This window comes from Vanellus vanellus, assembly GCF_965231255.1.
Source record: "Vanellus vanellus genome assembly, chromosome: 7".
In the NCBI taxonomy this organism is placed as follows: domain Eukaryota; kingdom Metazoa; phylum Chordata; class Aves; order Charadriiformes; family Charadriidae; genus Vanellus; species Vanellus vanellus.
In genome coordinates this window covers 19,368,753-19,390,852 of record NC_138912.1, presented here as the reverse complement: position 1 = coordinate 19,390,852, position 22,100 = coordinate 19,368,753, and positions in this window count along the sequence as shown.

Here is a 22,100-nt window from a genome sequence, read left to right as displayed (position 1 = left end):
TTTATCCCAGGCTTTGCTTGGAAAGTGATGTCTCACTACACCCCAATGAATGTCTGCAAAACACTTTGTCATCATTGCTCGGATATGTTGGATATTACTATGGGCTTGAAGCAGATATTCAGGGCCCAGGTTTCCTCTTCTTTTTTCTAGATCTGCTACGCAAAGTCCTTGTATTGTGAGAGTGAATAATCATCCCTAAGGATCTCTGCAGACATATTCCTACTTGGTGCCTATGTGCTTCTAATGTCATAGCCCAGTACTGGATTAGTGCCAGGATTAACATGCATTTCCTTAACATGGGCAAGTGGGACATCGCATGAATATTATCTTTGAATTGCCTCTGGCTGTTCTTGCCAGCCATCTGTCCAAACTGTGCAACAGCAATCATTTGTTTAGGCTTGAATATGGTGGTCTCTATCACCATTCCTTGCCATGGGAATCTAACTTGCCCGCTCCGCTCCAACCAGCACATCCCAGCACAGAGCTCTCTCAAAACGCGTGAAGTGCTTAAATCACGTTTTTGTTGTGTCTCTGGAAGAGAAGGCGCTCGCTCTGAGGGAGGCTTGCTCCAGAACAGCCAGCAGCCTAACGCTTGAGGCTTTACCACCAGCAAGGCAGCAGACCCAGGGCAGAGCAAGGGCTCTGCCTGACCGGGAACAAGCACTTGGCCTGGGCGTCCCACACGTGCCTTGGACGCCAGGCTGCTGCTGTTTAGCCGGTTTCTCTCTTTGTTTATACCAAGTGGAGAAGCTTTTTCTCTCAAAGCTACTCCAAAGAAAACCAACAAAAAAAATATCTACCTTTCTTTGGCAACTTGTACCTAAGTCTGGCAGTTTAAGTTCCCCTAATAGCACCTATGGGAAGTAGGGAAGGTCTGTTTTGTCATCATTTTACACACCAGGAGATGAGAACAACCATCCTGTGAGATGAAACAGCCCTAAGAAAACAGTGCACTGACACAGCTCTTCCCCGAGCAGAACCCGGCCGCGCAGCTCTTGGTCTTGTGTCCCGAGCACCACAGCCTGTTGGCGAGCGTGCAAACCTCCCAGCTGGTTATACCCAGTCCCGCTCTGTGCCATACCCCGTCTGGCTGGAACGCCCTTCTGACTTCTACCCCGGCCCATGTAACTGACGGAGACTGGATCTGCCCTCTCGTGTCTGAATATGGATTCAGAAGTCAGCCTTGTATGTGCGTTTTGAAAAGATACTTCTCAAAATCTTCTGGTAAGGTGAGCTAAAAAGCCTACAAATTCTACAGGAAAAAACCACATGAAGCGTGCTTTTTAAAGGCCTAACTGTAGTGAAATATAGTAACTGCCAACATGTGCATCTTATTTTCAAACTGTAATCCAGCCAATTTCTGTTAATAAACCGGATCGTGTATTTGTTTACAGTACTCTATTTAAAAGAGAAGTCATACTTATAACAATCACATACACATGGAAGTCATTTTATTCATGTCTTATCAGTTGTTCATGCTTTTACAATATTCCTTATTCCAGTTTCACTGACGCGAGAATTATTTTAGTTCAGAATCTGATTAAAGAAAAATTAGTGAAACAAATTTGTTTGCTAAGTACTGCAGATGAAGTCAGAACTATTTCCGTCCAGTACCAGATCTATCCTGAGGTCTTTGTTGATGTACCACACTGGTACGCACTTTGCCTGCCCAAAACCTCAGCCACATGCCAAGTAAGACTTTGTAGCTGCAGCTGAGTGACCAGTATCACCCTATTTTCCTCGTTTATTCCAGTCTTTCGCAGAGTGAGCACGCGTTTTGGGTGTTTGACAGATCGAAGTGCTGCTGTCGCCCAGCACAACCTTGCAAACTATGTCTTTCAAACGCTGCTCCCCACATTGTCCTGATCGCATCATTCCCATGCAAACTCAGCCAAATTAATGACTTTTTAAAGTCCCTGTTACAAAAGAATAGAAAGTGTGTACCTAGGAGTTTAAAGGAGCAAGGACTTGCTGCCAAAACCAACAGCGAACTTCACATCATATTCAATTGTTTTTAACAATTGCAAAACAGAATGTTCTCTTTTCCAGCTCATTTAAGTTTTACGACGGGCTTAGCATAAACTATGATTGTATTAACAGAAGGAGGTAAATAGTGATGGATTTTCTGTTGGAATATATACTTTTTCATTGTTGTGCTTCAGCTTTCATGTGTAGAATCATTTCCATCGGCCCAGTCTTTATTGGATTAATATATTTGTTCCCTATTTTCCTGTATTTTGCAATCCCCAAATAAGTATTTAATTATACAAAAAGACTTTTTAATATTTCTGCCTGTTGTTGTTGCTCCCCTAACTTCCACATTCCTAGCAAGCAGATCAACTGTGAGATACCCTCATTCCCTTTGAGCGGCGCCTTGCTTCACCAATAGCTTCGCTGACATCAGGGGATCTCCTTGTTAGGTCTGGCGGCAGCAATCAAACTGTGATTGATCAGCCCAGTGAGATTCTGGCAGTCCCAACAGGGTGAGCAGCCTGACAGAAGTACAATTGTTTGTAGAGTTTATATGGCCGCAAGCCCAGGAGAAGCAGGATAAACGGAGAAAAAATTGGGAAGGGCTAAGGGTAAAGGCTAAATAGCTGTGAACACAGATATCACAATCTGACCCTCAATCATAAACAGTACTGTCAAATGCTGTAGGACTAATGCAAATATTTAGTGATGCAAAATATAGAAGCAGTCTTTTGCATCTGAAGATCTTTTGTGCATGCCAGGATGCATCCTACAAACGTGAAGTTTGCACCCCAATGGCTATCTGCAGACACCATTTCAGCTTTGTTGCAAAAATTGTTGCAATAGCTTGTACGCACAAATGAAAAACGCCTTCTTTTTTTCAGCTACAATGTCATGGGGGATTTTTCTTTATAAGACTTAATCCTACTCACACTATGTCTCCCCAAATCGTCCTACTTGTTTTGCTGTTTCAAAAGAACCACCTTACAATCATTTATCCTTGTGTTTGCTAAATAATACAATAAGAGCTCAGTTTAGATGCAGAGCTAATCCCACAATGTTTCTTTTCATTTCAGCTAGTTTATTGTTTCACGATGTTTATTAAGTGTTTAAGAGGCTGAAACTCTTGTAATAGTCAAGGAATGGGAGTTAGTTAAGATCATAGAATCACAGAATGGTTTAGGTTGGAAAGGACCTTGAAGATCATGAAGTTCCAACCCCCCTGCCGTAGGCAGAGACACCTCCCACTAGACCAGGTTGCCCAAGGCCACGTACAGCCTGGCCTTGAACACCTCCAGGGATGGGGCCTCAACAACCTCTCTGGGCAAACTGTTCCAGTGCCTCACCACCCTCAAAGTGAAAAACTTCTTCCTAATGTTTAATCTGAACCTGCCCTCTTCCAGTTTAAAGCCATTCCCCCTCGTCCTATCACTACATGCCCTAGGAAAAAGTCCTTCCCCAGCTCTTCTGTAGGCCCCCTTTAGGTACTGGAAGGCCGCAATAAGATCTCCCCAGAGCCTTCTCTTCTCCAGGCTGAACAGCCCCAACTCTTTCAGCCTCTCCTCATAGGAGAGGTGCTCCAGCCCTCGGATCATCCTTGTGGCTCTCCTCTGGACAGGCTCCAGCAGGTCTATGTCCTTCTTATGCTGGGGACTCCAGAGCTGGATGCAGTAGTCAGGTGGGGTCTCACGAGAGTGGAGTAAAGGGGCAGAATCACCTCCCTTGACCTGCTGGCCACTCTTTTGATGCAGCCCAGGATACGGTTGGCCTTCTGGGCTGCGATCGCACATTGCTGGCTCACGTTGAGCTTCTTGGCAATCAGCACCCCCAGGTCCTTCTCTTTAGGGCTGCTCTCCAGCCATTCCCCACAGAGCCTGTATTTGTGCTTGGGATTGCCCTGACCCAGATGTAAGACCTTGCACTTGGCCCATATCAGAAACTATTAAACTTGTCAAAACCTATAGGGCCTGATAATAAACAGCAGGTTGTTTTGTGATGATAACTCCATCCTTACAGTAATCTGCACTTCATAAATCTGGAATTGAGTTTTTAATTTCATATGTCTGATTACTGTGAACAAAGGTGCTGGGCACCTGGGAGACCGGCTGTGGGAACAGGTAAGGGCATGCAAAGCCTTCTAGTTCTCCATCAGAAAACAGTGTGGATGAGTAAAGGCCATATGTAGGTATCGAGGGAAAAGCTGCCTTGAGTATTTGAAGCAGTGAAGTGTGGTTCTTGTGAACACCAATTTTAGAAAGGCAAAACTGATCTGGGTCATTCAGCTCAGAGGTTGGGGACAAACAGTGGAAGTCTGAAACTCTGGCTTTTTCCTCCTTTGAGGCATTCCCTCAGCTTCAATCTGCTCAGTGACCCAAAGAGTAGGCTGGAGAAATTATTGCCACTGTTGCTCATACTGTTTACTGCTCTTTGGCTGCATCGGTCTTACTTGATGCTGCTCTGGCAACACAGAGCAGCCATCAGCCCTTAATGCTCTCACCTGGAGGATTATATCAGCAAGTGGCAGGCAGAATGTCACCGTCAGCCCCGTGCTGTTCTCTTGTAGGCCACTCCCAGCAGCTTTTGTTATTCACGTTCTCAATGTGAGGGTCCACCTGGATGCTCAGCTAGACTTTGAGAGGGAGGCAGAAGCCAGGACAAAGGAAGTCTCGCTTTCCCAACTGCAGCTAATGAGAGATGGGCTGCTGGAGGTTGAGTATGAGTAAAGGTAGAAGAGGGAGCCTGGATTTTGCCTTACATGTGTTTTCCTCAGCGTGCACAGTCCATGAAGAAACTGTGGCAAGAGCCTCTGAAAATGTGTCTGAAATGCCGACAGCCCAGGGAACAGGCTGGACACAGGGTTGTCTTGACCTTGGCCAAGGTACATGGAAAAGATTCCCAGCTTCGTACTGCATGTCTTTCCATTTGATCAAATGACAGGAGTGTTGGGTTTGGGGGTTATTTTATTACCTCTGGGCCCATCAGATCGTGAAATGAATGCAGGTGGAGGGTTGATTGATTGTTTTTTTTTTTTTTACTACGACAAGAGAAGTGAGGTCTAGAGGAAACTCTCTAAGTTTCTTAACTCCAAAGAGGTAGATTTCTAAGCAGACCTTGCTTCCTTGTTCAGGCAATACATACTCTTTCAAACTGGCCTGGAGGGATAAACATTACATTGTTTATGGATACTGCTATGGGAATTTCCAGTATAGAAACTGAAGGTGGCTTTGGCTTGAAGAGAAAGGGAAGTGAGGATTACATTTTAGCAATTTTGCTTCTTTTTTTTTACTAATGAGGCCATAGCTGGTTAACTACAGGGCTTCCAAACCCTACATCTCTTCAAACTGTGTCCCTTCTTTATGTGGGAGACACTAAAAGGTGAAAATGAAGAAATGCCAGAAACGAGAACTGTCATGTGAAGCTAGTTTTATAGTGTTAATGCAGACAATATAGGGAAGTGACAGGATTTGCCTTTAGTATAGGCCTTGTTGAAATAATTAGCACTAAAGAGACGAAGCTTTGAAGAACAGAGTCCTGATATGCCATGAAATATTCATTTCTAGTAAGTCATTTAAATTAGAAGTGTTGAAAAGGGAAATTGTTCCAAGACTTCTCACAAAGTCTGCTGAACAGTTAGATGGGAATAGGAGGGGGAGCAGGGAAGGAGGAGTTGTTTGGTGTTTGTTTTCTTTTTTGACTTAAAACTTGACATGTATCTTACCTCTTATATTATTGATGAAACCCTTGCTATTTCTCTCATGTAGTCATATGGTGCTGACCACAACTAGGAAGGAAATGTTTGAAATGTGTACCTAAGCCCCTTCTCCCATTTCAGCAATTTGTATTGTAGGATATAGAGTAATGTGAACCAGCAAAATTGCCCGAGGTGTTGGTTGACACTGTTCTGGAAGATTTATTACGACCCAAAACATGAGAAATTCTTCTCAGTTGACTGACTTTATAGTAGTAAGATCTCAAACTGAAAAAAAAACATGTACTGTGGCAATGTTGGAAAAAATTTGCTTTGTACTACTGTGCTGTAACAAGCTCCCAGCCAATGTCATCCACATGTCTCCTAGGTAGCAAAAAAGATTTTCAGCATTTCTTCCTACTAAAATGAAACATTTTATATATATTTCAAAAGCATCTTGTCATTTTAAATTAGATCACATACATTTAGTTTTACTTTGAAAAGGAAAACAGAGTTCAGTCCACTTATAGTTTGGCTTCACTTCCCATCACTTACTTCTTCTCTCCTTTTTCAATCACCTTGCAGCAAAAACTCCACTATGCCAACCAACTTTAAGCAGAATTGCTTAGATTAAGTGGGCGCAAGTTTATACAGCAGAGAATAAAGGGCACAGCGCTACGACTCTACTTAGAGAAGCGCTATCAGTGGAGTTACTCGCACAGACTGGGAGTCTGGAGTCTGACTTACCACGTGAACTGAGCTCACATGAACCCCAAGTTCATCACAGTTAATGCTTTGCCCACCAGACTACAACAAGCCAAGAGAGCAGACAGATAGATAGTCATTGGAGATATTTGCATCATGAGCAAATGGAAAACTACCGAGGCAAGGACATCTTGTGTCCTTGACCTGTGTTTTCAGTTGTACAGCAATCTGTTACCATTAATAATTCCTACTTGTACTGTGGAGATCCAGTTTGGATTGGGACTGTGCTCTCCTTGGTGCAATACAAAGACCCAAGAGACTTTTTTCTGCTTGGGTTGCATTTGCCATGACCCATGGACACTGGCAGCAGCCTGGTCTTTGGTTTATTCTCTTGATAAATCTACGCCAGAGCCAGAGGTGCTGGACTTCTGGCTGCAGAGCACCACCACAGCGTACAATGATGAATTCTGGTGGGACCAAATTCAGCCTTAGGACAGACCCCTAAGGTTTAGGGGTCCCTCCTTAATCCAGAGATCACAACTGTGTGGCTATCCAAGAGGGTTCCACAACAGTTCATCAAACATGCACAAAGTAGAAGGTTAAATACTTCAAACTCACTAAATACCCATCAGTGTCAAGAGGAATTTCCAACGAGACTCTATAAAAATACTGAGCAAAACCCTTCTATTTGGAAACAGTCTTTTTGCTAGAAACCAGGAAGTTTTTACCCCCTCTCACCTTCCCTTTATACCAATTCTTCAGATCGCTGCCCAGCCTATAACAGAATCATTTCTTTATTTCCATCCATTAGCACTCATTTACCGGCCGCTGTATCACACACACATCGCCAGCTTTCTTTGGGCATGCCTTTTTATCCCAGTTCTGGTACAACATTCAGCACAACAGATTTAGGGGCTCCAGAAACAGGGATGAATAACACCCATACACAACTCTGCTGGCTTCTCAAGTGTGACTCTTGGAAGCGTGGATGAAAGTCCAGATTAGTATCATTTTACCTCACTTTTCCCCTTTCATAGGGGCAATGAAGTGAAATCTCTCCCCCCCCGAGCTGCTGCACCACTGACCCAGTCGCCCTCACAGTAATGCTCCTGAGAGAAGGACGTTCACAAAACGAGTCTTCTGGAGTGGCACTTCTCATGGGCAGAATGAAAAACTGCCAGCCACTTCCCAAATGTACCATTGTTCAGGGAAGTGGTGTTACCCACAACTTCATACAAAATTCTGCCAACTTGTTTTCGCAGAAGAAGGATTGTACACGTGCATATTAAAGATCATGATTTTTAGCTAGCTATTCTCCTGAATAGCCTGAAGTACTTCACGAACAGTACAAAAGAGAAGAAAATACACAAACAACTCTCTCAAAGAAAACTCACTGCTCTAAGGCAATACATGCGTAGCCACACCTTTATTCTTGTAGCATAAAGTCATTATAAACATAAAAATGTGACAAAATAAAAAATATTTTGAAAAAACTTCACAGATGTCACTCAGTACTTTACTAAAATTGGCACTTACAGTATAAGAAAATGGAGAGTAACTTTTCCAAATTAATTATTAAATTTACAAAACCTTTATCTTCATATAGGTTTTGGATTGTTCATTCTGGGAGTGCACTTTTTTAGATGCAATTATAAGGCACATCTGTTTTTATAGCTAATAAATGATTACTGAGTGCAAATCTAACCCCGCTGGTGTTTGCACGGTGTTATGTTCAGCAAGACACGCAGTTCTGTGCGCTCAGCATCCCTCTCGCGCGTATCAGATGTTGTCAACATTCTGGCATGGAATTCACTCAGTCCCTCTTTCTGGACCCATAGTCACGGCCCCGCGGTGCCGCGATGCTCCTGCGGGCAGAGTGAGCAGACGGTTGCATCATCCCATTCCTGCACCTGTTCTGCATCTATTTACCTCTCCTCTACCTCTTCTGCGGATGCTATAGTGACACTCAGACAGAAAAGGGAGATTGAGTGGTTTAACAGTGACATGAAGAGTATTTTGCAACATGGAAGTACAAAAGCACAAGTTTTAATGGTTATGACTAGAATTATTAAAATGCATAACAACAGAGAAGCAAAAGAACAAGTTTAATTGTTTTTATTATAACTGGCAATTTACTAAGAAGCAGGTTGTTGTTAATGAAACTACTCTTATGGGTAAAATGGGCAGGAGTCGGCTCTACAGCTCTCTAAGGCTCATATCAAATCACTTTGGTTAATTTGTTATTTATCCAGAACATTTTGTTTATTACCTTATTGTCCTTCACAAGTAACTCTGCGAATAAATTTCTCTGCTCCCTCTCTTCTGATTATATGATTGTAGACCCTGAATGTAACAATTTAAATAATTCAGCAGATGCCGCTGTCTGTAACCACGATTTCAAACAGGGTCATGGGTACTTTTTCTGAAGAGGTTGTCAGAACAACTCTTCTCTTCTGGCTGCTCTCTTAAATCACAGTCATTGTGTGCCACCCAGAGTTGGGATAGCAGAGCCAGGGCACAGAGTGGGTTTGGAGGGGAGGATGAGTCACCACAGTCCTTGCGTGTCAAGCATCCCCTCCCATGTTTCCCTCGAGATGAGTGACTTCAAATACAGTGAAAAAATAAATGTGTCTTCCCATGACAAAACACAGGGAGGAAAACAACATCTTCGGTAGCTACATAGATATGATGTGTGGCAGAAAACTGATACTTACTACGGTGCAAATGCTTACATATATGTTTTATTTGCCTATGCCTCACTTCTAAACAGATCATTTCTCATCCTGCAAGGGACAGAGGGGAGAAAGGGATAAAGAATGTCAACCCAGTCCCAGCTTATCTTGCTGGCAACACAAAAAGGCTTACCTTAAAATGTTCAATGCTGTTTTCCCTCTTCTTTGGTGACGTCTACTGGGACTGACATTCCATCTCCCCCTCTGCATGTGATAACACTCTGCATTTCCATGCAGCCAACAGTATTTTTAGCACTTATTGCAATTCCCTAGATGGGAAGCAAAACCACAACGTTGTATCTCGGTCCAATGGTATCACTTCAGACCGCTGCCATGAGCTGGTACTTAAGTCATACACCCTTAATTATATCAGATACATACTAGGATCGCATTCTTCACCCTGGAAGGTTGCTGTGGTATGTATGTCATGTGTCAAATCACACCACAAGCAAAAAATATTCGCTGTAACTTTTTTGGGAAGTTCTTGCAAAATATAACCTACGTGCACATTCCCCTTCTGTGCTGTAAGGCAGCCAGGCACCAGAAGTGAATTTGGGCTCTGAATCCCAGGGGTGACCTGTTTGAGTCTCTCCCAGGGGCTGATTTAGTCGCCCTTTCCTGTACAGCACCTACACCAGTGTGGTGAGCTCCAGCCTTGGAGCGAGTGCCTGACCTTCAGGCACTGCACCAAGCCACCGCTGGGCTCCAGCCCTGCTGGTGGCCCTCACTGTCTCGTTATGAATGATTTACCAACCTTTCTTGTATTTTCCCTGGTTTAAGCACAACCTGCTCTTCCAGTGACCACGCAAAACGCTCCTGCAAACACCAGGGCAGGGGAGGTGTGGGATGACAGCAAGTAGCTGGAGGGTGGGGAAGGGTGGACAGCTTCTTTCAACACCAGAACTGGTTTATGCTACCTGAAAGCATTCATGAAATTACAGACACTGCTGACACTCAACAGCACAAGTAACCTACCAGAAAAAATCCAGCTTCTATTTGTCTCACTTGGAGATGGGCACAGAAGAAACTCTTGGGAGACAGAAAGCTCTGGCATCGACCATGGTGTTTCCTGAGGGGAAATGTTACAATGCGACCTGGGGTTCATGAAGGCTGAGGAGACAGAAGGTTCTGGCCAAGGTGTGCTCCTCTGGCCCGTTCCCTCTGACCACTCGGCTCCAGGAGAGGTGCGGAGCAGCCACTGGTGCACACCAGCTGGAGCACACGCAGCGTGCACAGACCGCACACTCACAGCTCTGGAGTGACCCGAGTGTCATAGAATCATAGAATGGTTTAGGTTGGAAAGGACCTTGAAGATGATTGAGTTCCAACCCCTCAAACATAGGCAGGGACACCTCCCACTAGACCAGGTTGCCCAAGGCCACGTCCAGCCTGGCCTTGAACACCTCCAGGGATGGGGCCTCAACAACCTCTCTGGGCAACCTGTTCTGGTGCCTTACCACCCTCAAAGTGAAAAACTTCTTCCTAATGTTCAATCTAAACCTGCCCTCTTCCAGTTTAAAGCCATTCCCCCTTGTCCTATTGCTACATGCCCTAGTAAAAAGCCCTTCCCCAGCTCTCCTGTAAGCTCCCTTTAGGTACTAGAAGGCCACAATAAGATCTCCCCGGGCCTTCTCTTCTCCAGGCTGAACAGCCCCAACTCTTTCAGTCCTTGCCAGTGAAGACTGAGGCAAAAAAGTTGTTAAGTACCTCAGCTCTGTCTCTGTCCCAGGTAACCAGTTCTTGCGTTCCCTTCTGGAGAGGGCCTACATTTTCCCTAGGCTTTCTTTTCTCGCTGACATACTTAAAGAAGGAGTTTTTGTTTGTCTCAATGTCCCTGGCCAGATTTAGTTCTCTCTTGGCTTTAGCTTGTCTAACCCAATCCCTGGCTGCTCGAATGATTCCTCTGTATACCTCCCAGGCTACCCGCACCTGTTTCCACTCCCTATAGGCCTCCTTTTTTCTTTTGGTCATGTCCAGAAGCTCCTTATTCATCCATGCAGGCCTCCTGGCTTTTCTGCCTGACTTCTTCTTTGTAGGGATGCATTGCTTCTGAGCTTGGAGGAGGTGGTCCTTGAATATTAACCAACTTTCTTGGACCCCTCTTCTCTCCAGCGCTTCATCCCATGGCACCATACCAAGCAGATTCTTCAAGAGGCCAAAGTCAGCTCTCCGAAAGTCCAGGGTGGTCAGCCTGCTGTGCACCTTCCTCGCTGCCTCGAGGATCTCGAACTTGACCATTTCATGGTCACTGCAGCCCAGGCTTCCCTTGAGTTTGACACTGCCTACCAGCCCCTCCTTGTTGGTAAGAACAAAGTCCAGCATAGCTCCTCTCCTCATTGGCTCCTCAACCACTTGGAGAAGGAAGTTGTCATCAATGCAATCCTAGAACCTCCTGGATTGCCTATGCCTGGCTGTGTTACCCTTCCAACAGATGTTGGGGTCTTGAAGTCACCCATGAGAACCAGGATCTGTGAACGTGATGCCACCCCATCTGTCTATAGAGGGTTTTATCCACTCGGTCTTCTTGGTCTGTAGCAGACCCCCACTGCAATGTCCCCTGCTCCCGATTTCCCTTTAATCCTGACCCATAGGCTCTCAGTTGGCTCTTTGTCCTGGAGAGCCATGCTGACCTCCAAGAGCGCAAGTGCTGGGCACCATGGCCATTCTGTGCTCCTCCCTCACCTCTGCCCAGGCTTCCTGAAACCTCTTTCAGAGGAGGGTGCGGTGCTAAGGAAACACTGGTGTATGCCCACACAGTAGCAGCAGATGATGTGTGGCACATTCACGCAGATCCAAGAGGTGGTCTGGTCAGACATGGACACAAACTTGGATCCTTCTGCCTGTATCTTCCCAGGCTGTCTTTTTATGCGCGCAAGGAGAAAATCCCATCCTTAAATTTTCATATATCTTCAAAAGCAAAGGATTGATAAAGAAGAATCTTTTGTGCATTTTTTAAATTTCTTTCAGTTGTAAAATGACTTTAGCATTTTGAAATTATTAAAAAAGATTCAGGTGTGTACCACACTGACAGTTGGCTTTTTTTAAACAAACATGATTTGGTTCAACCTCCAAATGGAGGTTGGAGAAAATGGATCCCTGAGTTTTCTGTAAATAAGCTTTTAGTGAAATAATTCACAGAGCACACAATGACCAGAAAACCTGTTTGCTATTTCACAAGGACAGCTGTAGCAGGAGGGGAGGAGATTTCTGACAAGGTTCCCATCAAATAATGATGTGATATGTGACCTTCCCAATAGTATACTGGAGAATTTGTTTGACGAGCAAGCTCCTGCTGGCATGATTTCAAAACCTGACCATAAATTAGTTCTCATCCACAGCTGTCTGAAACCCAAAGAAATTAGCTCAGGTTCTTCACATTGCTTCATTCTGACAGGAAGGACTAAGCTGTTTGCATGGCATGAGAACTGTAGGCGTGTGTTGTTAAATCTGGGTTACTAAATAGAGCTTGATATGGTATCATTATCTATTATTTTGCTACAGCTGAACATTATATGCAGTAAATTTTAGAGGAGAAATTACTGATGAAAGCCTCTAAAAAGAGGTATAACCAACGAGTGCTGAAATTCTATCATTCCTTAGAGGAAAAAAAAAAAGATTGAGTAGTGAATATATTGTACTATGTATGAGCAAAGGCTTCAAGTTTATAATCTTGTGACTGGTCTTTATTTATATTTGGGTCTAGTTGGATTCATTGGAATGAAAGGCTCTAAACTTAAAAATATTTGTCTGTAACCATTGTGGCAAAATCTCTCTGTTTTATGAAGAGATGGAGCATGCCTCCCCAGGAGAGGGAGAATAAAGCAGTCACTGCATTAACTTGTAGTGGCACAAGTGCTTCTACCAAGAGTAAATCGCTCACTGGAAAAAATACAGCTATGAATTTGAAGATCATGTTAAATGAGTAAGTTCAGTCAAAATCTGATGATAATCTTTGCATCCTGTAAGTATTCTTAAAACTTAGAAAATTTTTATAAAAACTACATATCTTAATATGAGACACTCTTTATTTATATTTTAACATGCTTGCAAATGATTATGTGTATTTTGCCTCTGTTTGTTAGAAATGGAAACTTGTCCTGAAGACAGATCTCTGACTAAGCAGGACCTCCCCAGGTTGTTCTCTCTCCCATCCTCTCTTCCAGGGTACTTACAAGGGAAAGAGAAGGGGGTGGACATCACGTTTACATTGATCTGCCCTCTCCTGCAGCTGTTGGGAGGACTTTCTGCAAGAAAGGTGCTACGTTTTGTAATCTCCAGGGTTTATCTTCTAGTCTACCAGAACTCAGGTTTGTTAACTTGAGGATATGGCAGAGGGCATTTCTTTGCCTTTGCAAAATGGAGCAAGTGGTTTCACCTGCGGCTATATATTTGGGTTGGTTTATTCTATGAAGGGCAGTTTTTTACCATTCAAACAGTGTTGTAGATCACTGAACATAACTGATCTATACTGGTATAAGTTTTCTGAATTGTCGTGCCTTAGACTTTAATACACATACTCAATAAATATCATGGTGGATGTAGAGCTGTCCTCTGCAGTAACCACTGCAGAGGAGGAGGTCACAGTAGCCCCTGGGAGGAGGTTCTTGTCTAAGTGGGAGCGTTAGGGACACTCCACAGTGCTGAGGATTTTGTCTTCCCTTTCACCGTCATCATTGTGGGTAACACGTTCACTTCAGGTATGTTCTCAATTTTTATTCTTTATGGTGATTCCGTAAAGGTCGTTCTGTTTCACCAAAAATGACTGTTACTTATGCCTGTTTCCAGGGCACACTGTCCTTGGATTATTACTCCAGTGTGATTATTTATCTTCTTATTCCCTGCTGCTCAGGACTGTAATGTTGGAGAATGGAGGAGGCAGGGTGGTGATACAGTAAACTTTTGTATAGTTGAAAGAGCCAGAAAACTAAAGCATCTGCAACCACTGCATAAATAAGCCATTTGACACCTTTAAAAGCTTTAACGTACTTTATTTTTGGAATAAAACTAGCATCTGTGCTGACAGCTTACATGCCAAGTTTCAGCTTGATGCAAATTTGAAAAGTCTTGAATAAAAACTGCTAAAAATCAGAAGTGTATGAACACTACCTGATCCTAACTGACATTCAACATAGACAGTAGTTAAGCTGCAGCATTTATATAGTACACGACTTCATACCCTGAAAAGTTGGAAAGTAATCTCCTTCTTTAGAAGTGCTTTACCAAGTATATGATTGGGTCACCTGAAAGGTTATTATAAATAGCACTACTTGGCTGAATACAAATGACGTTATAACTTGGCACCACTGTCTTGGGAAGGAGCCTGTCCTCCTGCAGTGCTCTCCAGCAAATCAGGCATCTCTATACTCAATAACAGCAAATTCTGCAAAATCAGCTGAAAATGTGGGAGACTGCGCTCTAAAGACAGCCGGTTCCCTCGTTCCCCCACTGCCAGCTCAGCCCCTTGGAGGAGCAGGGCCATCCTCACCCGGCTTCCCCTCCGCACCCTGCCGGAGCAGGCACCCCTGCTCACCCCTATCCGGGCTTTGCGGCACGGGGAGGATCTGTACACATCTCCTTATTGCCTATTCTGCTGGACAGAGGGCTCACAGGACACTCCGCAAGACCTTTCCGCTGCCCCTTTTCCTTTTCCAGAGAGGTCAGGTGGAGCGGTGCAGCGTGGAAGACCGGGATAAGCCTATTCCCTCACTCAGATGGAAAAGGAAAGTGATGTCCTGCTCATGCTACCAGCACTGGCCAACAAAGGCAGGAGCTGAAGCCAGTCTCAAGGAAAACGCTTCCAGATTTTTTTTTCAGTAGACGGAGTTTTCAGTTTAAGGAATTGTAATAATTTATACAGGGATCTGGTACAGCTGTGAGTTTTAATATCTCTTATGTATATATGAAAAATGTTGTGTGACTACAAGATTCTCCACTGTCTTACTATGTGTCTAAGGACTCCAGTGAGTGGGACCCTATTAGAGATTATGTAGAGGTAAAGATCTTTGTGAAAAATGTTGGAATATTTATTTTTTAAGGAGAATAAGTGCAGGAAAAGGACAAAGAGGAAACATTTCTTAAAAAAGAACTATTCGGGTCAGATATATCAACCCTATTATCTAGACCAATGCTTTGCTTTTATAAAGTTTCTACCACTAGAGTCAAACACTGCGGTGGGTTTTTTCTACAGGGATTCTGTGTGGGGCAAAGGCAGAAAATGTGATTATTAACCACTCAGTGAACATTTCCTCTGAAGATGACAGAAGCAAAACAGCATTATTTGTTCATTTATTAAGTAAATTCAGTCACCATTACATTAGTTGTGTTTGCATCACTCCTTCAGTTCCACGCACACCGAGGGGAGGTTTTTTGTTGGAAAATGAGGTTTTACTAGAAGAGGCATTGTTTAGGAATGAACTTGTTTGGGGCGAATATGAGTATTTCTGTGAAAGAAATATCCATAAAACACAATTAGGTCTTATTTACTTACACTTGTACATTTTTTTAAAAGGCTTTGGAGAGTATGCTAGTGCAACCTGCACGGGAGCGCCCTGCCTGCAGCTACATTCAGGGTGTGCACAGCCCTTGGCACCCATCCGATCCCATTTTCTCTTGGAAAATTATGAGTTGTGTGTCCTGCTGCCTCTTGCTGGCACACAGGGACCTTCTGGTGTCAGAGTCCACGCTGAGCGAGGATATGTTCCAAAGGCTGCTGTTTTCCCCCACAGCTGTTGTGAAACCTCAGGTGTGCTCCTCAGAGGTATGGTGAACATATCAGCACGTACGCGTGATGGGGCCTATGCTGACACTACAGCACAGTTTGGGGTCTTGCTGGAAGTTTTTCTCTCCTTTCTGAGGTTTTGGTCTGTGGCTGCCATAGCACAGCACGGCGTTCCTTATCTCTACTCCCTCTCCCAGCTACTCCAGGCAAACTGTTGAAAGGCAGCCAGGGTGTCTATAGCAGTGTCCTAGGGCAAATTTGCAACTGATAGCAATGTGGGAAATTTAAAAAAATCTTGTGAAAGTGGCAGTGTTGGGTTTGGAACTGACAGTGTTTATGGGAGGCAGGAAAGAAAGCCCTGAGACACGTTTTGAAATAACTGACTTTCGCAAACAACTGATACCCTGAGCAGGGAAGAAGGGAAAATAAAGCAGTCCTGGAAAAGGGAAGGCTGAGCCTGGGAAAGCCAGGTGCCTGCCTGTTTGACACAGCACCCACCAGCTGTCGCTCGGCCAGGTGCTGAGCTGGGGCACATCAGGGCCCATGCTACAGATCTGCAGGTGGATCCAGGCCTGGCTCCAGCTGCATGTGAGGAATGGGTATTGGGGACAACTGTCCTCAGGGCTTGCTCTGCTGCAGGAACAGCCCTGCCAGCACCCAGCAGAAGGAGAGGTTCCTCCTCCGCTTTGGATTCCCATGGACTTGTAGCAACAGATTAAAAGCAGAGCTGGTTTAACTTACAGACAAGCCTGAAAAGCATGGCAGGAAAGGAGCAGATTCACCGGCAAGAAGAGCAGCATTCAGTGTTTGATTCTGATTTTAGTTACTGTTTTATTTCCTCTTTGGGAGATTCAGGACCTCTGCAAGTTTTTTGGACATCTCTCCTGTTTACAAAAGTTAGCCATTACCTTTTCAAGAAATCAGAAACACAATGAGAATTAGCTAACCAAGGTATGGGAAGGAGAAAACACTGTACCCATCCCATTTAGACGTTGCAGAGGGAGTACTACATACTGCACTAAAGAAGTGAAATTCCCAACACTCTTTAAGCACCCAGCTCTTACGCCTGCCAAAACTAACATAGGAGATAAAGTTGATCTATGCCATTTGGCCTATCAGTTTCCAGGATACTCACGTGAGCTACTGTATATGTGACCTGATCCCACATTTATTATTTATAAAGCTCAAAATCTAGGAATTTCTATGATTCTATGATGTCTGTGAGCTAATACATAATTTCCAAACGCTGGCAACCAGAAGCGCAGGCGTGTGCGATGCTGTTTCAGTGAGGCCGGCTCCCTCCCGGCTGGAAACACCGCCGCGCCGGCGCTGGAGGGAGCTGCAGCCCCGGTTACCGCCACCTTCTCCAGCACCACTCCTCTCAGCTGAGGCCTCTTAAGCAAAAAGGATGAGCATATTGAAATTATTTAAATTTTATCTCTCACTGTCACTTCAGTTCAAGAACGTTCTCTTTTTAAAGAAATAAGGCTAGTTTGTTGACCCGTAAGTAAACAAAGATTTGCAAAGCCACGCTACACAGAAATCTTCATTCTAACAGTATTTTACAATTTTATAGGTCATATGATGACAAAAGTACACAAGCAACTTTCTGAATTAAACGTGACATACTGCCTCCTCATTTGAACCTTCTTTAGCATGGCATACTTGATTCTTATTTATTGTTTGAACAGAAATTGGATAAAATCTTGTGTCGAATATCTGCCTCTATCTCATTTCAAAATAATTTCCAGGTGAGACATGACAAAGATAGAGAGTACCTCCTAGCCTCAGCTTTTGTCCCTTGCTATACCTTGGGGAAGATATCTTGTAAGAGTTTAAGTGAAGTTAACTGAAATTTAAAGATTGAATAACCAACACCAACTTTCTGAAGAGAAGAAAAGGAAACCTTAGTAAAAGTTGTACGGTCACTAAGCTCATTGTCTTCACTTGGTGACTTTTTCTCTTGTCGTGTCTCTCCTAGCGTTTGCATATGCTGCAGTATCACAGATAACCTCACTCTGAACATCACTAAAATAGATGTAGTGTTTCTAAAATAGAGGCTAATGATGTCTTTCAACACCAAGGTCCTGTTCCATGGCAAGAAGTAATATAATATTCAGCTTCTTCAGGCAGACAAAAGAGTTAATCACTAACCTAAAAAATCAGCTGTTGCCTAGGCACCAGAGTCCATGAGCCTTTTACAGTTCACTAGTACAGATGTTGTATTGCACCAGCCAGTGACAACAAGGAACCCAAAATGCAGATGTAATGATGCAGATAAGACAAAACTGCTGATTACCTCTTCCTTCTCTGTACTAGGAATGCCCAAGCAGGATGCATCCCATCTGACCATGTACCTTCAATCAAAAGTTTACCATTTGACAAAGAGAAAGATGTAATTGAGTATCTGCCAAGACAAAACAACAGCTGGGTAACTTGCATGTAAGTGCCTCAGATTAATTGGCTGAGGAGTTCTTTGCACCACTTTTCTAAATGTTTATAAAGTCTTAAAAAAATGGGACTTAGAGGACAGCCAAGAGGTAAGTAAGAGCTATAGATTAGTTCATCTACTGTCGGTCATAGGGGAAATAATGTGGACTTAGCTCAGAAGAGTTTGAGTGCACCTTGCACATTTGTTCCTGGAAAGGAGGGAGCTTTTCTCTCTTACAGTTCAGGGTGTATGATCCAGGAATGGACAGACAGAGTAAGACAAGCTCGAGTTTGACATAATTTCCTATTCCCAGCAGGAATAATAAACTTAATTACACTAGTTTGTCAACTATGGCAGACAGATTCACAATCATTTGGATTCTTTAAGACAAAACTCCCCAAATTTATACTTTAGTCCAACTTCAAGGGAAACTGATGGCTGCCAATAGGGGAGGTCAGACGAGACTGGGGTCATCCCTTACAAGCTCTGAGGCTGTGCAGCCTTGGACAGTCATGACTTGTGGGCAGACACAAACTTCCATCTTCCCTAATGGGTAATGTGACACAGGACGGTAGAGCAGCTCGGGAGTTAGCTGGCCAGGAAGTCCAGAAGTCATGCAGTCTCCGATTTTGATGATTCACGTGGCATGTGTGGTGAGCTCTCCAACTGAGTTGGCAGAATAACAGGTGGATTTTGGTGGCATCCTGCCTGAGTTCTGCTAAAAGGTCACTGAAAAAGATGCTTCTTTGTAAAACATTTCCATTTCAATGAATCAGGTCTTTCTGTTGAAACCGAAATGTTTTGCTGAAAACCTGTTGTGTTGGAAAACTCCCAACAATTTATCTCTCTCCTATTCCCATAGAGAGGAAATGGGTTGCCTCCAGCCTTTGCTTCCCCTTTTGATGTTTCAGTCATGCTGCGCTTCCCCTTGTGCCCACTCAGGGTCCATCCCACAAAGCACACACCTGTTAAATTGTCCAAATATTTTGTACTGGAAAGTGTACGAGATCTTCAAACGCCATGAAGAGAAAGAAACAGTACTACTCAATGAAAGAGAGAGACATGGTATAGCTGTGTGATGAGAGTGTGTCACCAACTGAACAGGAAATTCAGTCTATGTTTTCTAAAGGACACGGGTCACTTCAATTCCTGAGATGCCAGTTTGCAGCAGGGATCTTTGATACTCTTTGATTGCAAACACTAGTAAAGCATTTGAGGGCCAGGGAAAAACCCACAATGGGCCCAAAACACCCCTAATGATACTGAATTAAATCAGGGCTGATTTTGGCAATGGCTGCATTTTGACTTCTGACTGCAGAGGAACATGTGAGGTACACTCAATTATTTGTCATGAAAATACTAGCCAAGGAATTTAGCTTTTTTTTTTTCATTTGTGCATCACTCCCAAATGCCAGTCTCTGTGAGTGTATCTATTACTTGTAAGCATTTACTAATCATATGTGAACAAATGTTAGCATTTGGTTTGTTTCCATCTGTCATGCCTAGTGGCAGTCTGTGCCGGCCATGCCATTGCACAGAGATGTGCCATTGACTTTTTCCCCTTCCTGACAACTCACATACTTTGGATACAAGAAATATATCTGTGAACAATTATAAAAGAAATTGTCAAAAAGGTCGTCTTCTGGTTGAAAGGACCAACACCCCACAGGATAAGGCAGGATTTTTCTCCCATAAGTACAAGAAAATATGTTCAAGGTCATGTACTGCCTGTGTCCCCCCCGTTGTCACTCAGGGGTGTACGTATCTGAGCCAGCAGCACGGCATGCCAGCGTGAGGTCCAGCACAGGCTGCACACTCATCCAGGAACTAGGGTGAATGTGTAGGCCCAGGCAGCATGTACTTGGCATGAGCAACAGGTTTTGATTGAACTTTACCTCTCCCCTACTCCCCCAAAAGTACAGTGAAGTAGCTGGCACAATGTGATTTAAGATTTCTGAGTAGCTCAGAAGAGATTAAAAAAATCAAGGAAATGGTCCTTGGAAGGATAAAGGAGGGAATACAGTAATAGTTGAGGGTGGAAAAGCAACAACTGAGGTAAGCAAAAGCATTATCAGCCTTAAATATAGAACTGGAAATATTATGAAAGGGGATGCAAACAAAAAGCCTACAAACACTTCCAAAATAAAGGCATTGAGCGTGCATGGCCCTTTGTCAAGGCTCCCAGGCCATCTGGCCAAGAAATTCGTGAAGTTTTGTAAAATGGCAGTTGCATAGCTCTGTTTAGTTTTGCAAAATTTTGTACGTTTTGTGTCCCACAAATCTTGGCTGTTAGAAGATAAACTGTCTTCATCCTGTTTGCTGACTGCTCCGTTGCCCACTACCCCAGTTTATCGCTTTGGCAACAAATGATTGCAGGTTTACACGTATTGTCTCATTATATGCAGCACTGCTGCACCCAGCCAGCATCCATCCATGCTAGCAAAATAGAAGCCAGTTTAGACATCCCTTTCCCAGCTGTGGTTACATCTTTGACTGCCTTGTGGATCTATGAATTCTATTGAAACACTTTTAGTTGCAAACCCTAGGCACCAGATGTATGCTACCATTGTTAGAAGTAGGAAAATATGTTTGCTTCTCCTTCAGTATGTGGTCCTTTTACTTTCTTATAAAAATAGGAAGAAATTTTTTAACAGTACTTTTGTGCCTATTTTAATAATTGTCATGGGCCAAAATATTTATCTAAATTAGCTTAGTTCAACAGAACACTTCAGCTTCAAATAGCACAGGACAGTATGGACAGTAAAAATTGATGTCTTTGATGTTGCATTAGCTTTTTTGTGAAATAATCCTGGTAGAAGGCTATTTCAGTGGTTTTGAAGCTATTGAAAATGAGGCCTTTATAGCTCAATGGAATTGAAAAAAAAAAGCATGAATTCATTCGTATACTTGCCTTCCTACATTTCTATTTCTCTTTGCTTCATCTCTCTCTGCAGGCTCAAGGGAGCAGATCCTTCCACGTTTCAAGTTGGCACAGCTCCACAAAACAGCTGTGCCAATTACTTCCAGTTGGGGACTGCCACCGGGTGTATAGCTGCTTGTACTGAAGTTGTTGCAATTACTATCATTATGTTATTTCTTGGCACGGAAAGGAAAAAGATGAGTGAGTGTTTGGGGGGCTTTGTTTAAGTGCAGCAGGCCACTTATTCATGGAAACCACTGAGAGCAACTGGGAAGTAAGCACAGTGAGGAATGAACTTTTTGGAAATACAGCTCTCCTATTTAACTTGGTAAGGAGACAAAGCGATTTCTTAATGAAAACTAATAAACTCCAGGTCTGCCAGTTCCTTCAAAAAGGGAAAGCATTTTTCAGTGTGTTAGATTAACACTGCAGTACCTATTATGCCCTTGCTTTTATGCAGCTTACAGAGATCTTTACCACAGCTCCAACCTGCAGGAGCTCCTTGTACAATGCCAATGCTGAGAAAACTATCACATGGCTTACCTCCATCTAAAAAACAATTTTGAAGATTTAAGTGGTCTGTAGTGCCATTCACACTCCTTTGATCCGGAAGCTGGGAGGGCAACCCTCCTCTAGACACAAAATTACAGTGGTCCAAAAGCAACTTATTCTGTCTGGCAACTGACGGCTTGAAGGACATCAGTTTCATGTAGGTTAGTGCAAACACGGCACCCCTCGCACAGGGAAGGACTCTCCTACCTTTGCACGCCAAGCCAAGTCATAGGTCAGTACCCCACAGACAAGTGCTATATAACATCTAGTCTAGATGTTGTGTTCCAACCAGCTCAACAGAGCAAGTCTTCTGAAGATGATTTGGTTAGTTTTACTACAGCAAAGCTTCAGCAAGCCCGGGCTGCCGTACAGGGGCTCTGTCA